We start from the raw sequence: 877 nt of genomic DNA, 5'->3' as shown, positions 1-877 counted from the left end.
CTTTGATCTTAGAATGACAAATCTTCAATTGCTCTTGAAGATCAACGTTAAGCATTTCAGCTTTTGATTTGCCTTTGAGGGCATTGTAAAGGTCAACCGTCAGCGTATCCAGTGCAGAAAGACTAGAAAAGGGTTCATTCATGAAGCATACCTGAGTAGAAGAAGTAGATGGCTCAGATGAGGTAGATGCTTCAGAAGATTCTTCATTAGCATCAATGGCCATCAAGCAAACATAGGCTTTATCCTCTTCATCTGAAATGATTCATCAGATGATTCAGCCCAGTCATGCTCTTCAGCAATAAGGCCTTTAGCCTTTCACTGGTTGTTCTTCATCTTCTTGTATTTCTCCCTCAGTTTTAAGTATTTTTCATCTTTGGTCCTGAAGGAGGAGGGAGCTTTAGAAGATGGCATTGCAGTCTTCTTTGATCTGCATTCACCTGCAAAATGTCCGGGCCGGTGACAGTTGTAGCAGACAGCTGAAGCCTTGTCTATTCTTTCAGACTTTGGCTTCTCCCTGAAGGATAGCTGAGGAGATCTGCGAAAATTGCTCTTCCTGGCGAACCTCCTAAATGACTTAGTCAGGAGTGTCAGGCACTCATCAAAATCTGTTAAATCAGATTCTGGAATGTCCTCAGAAGAATCTATCTCTGATGACCACGAGAGGAAGAGAAGAAACAAAAGGGGTAGAAGTATAAACTGAAGAGGCTTCAGAGATCAAAGTTAAAAGAGAGCTTTTCATTTCCCTGGACTCTTTTACAAGATTTCTTTTCAGTTGACGAGATTGCTCATAGTTGAGCAGAATCTCGTATAAGGTAGAAAGAGAAAGAGTGGACATGTCATTTGACATCTTGAGACACATGGAAAAGGTGTCCCAAGA

Source organism: Cynara cardunculus, assembly GCF_001531365.2.
Source record: "Cynara cardunculus var. scolymus isolate 2C chromosome LG 17, CcrdV1, whole genome shotgun sequence".
Taxonomy (NCBI): Eukaryota; Viridiplantae; Streptophyta; class Magnoliopsida; order Asterales; family Asteraceae; genus Cynara; species Cynara cardunculus.
This window is presented reverse-complemented; position numbering follows the sequence as displayed.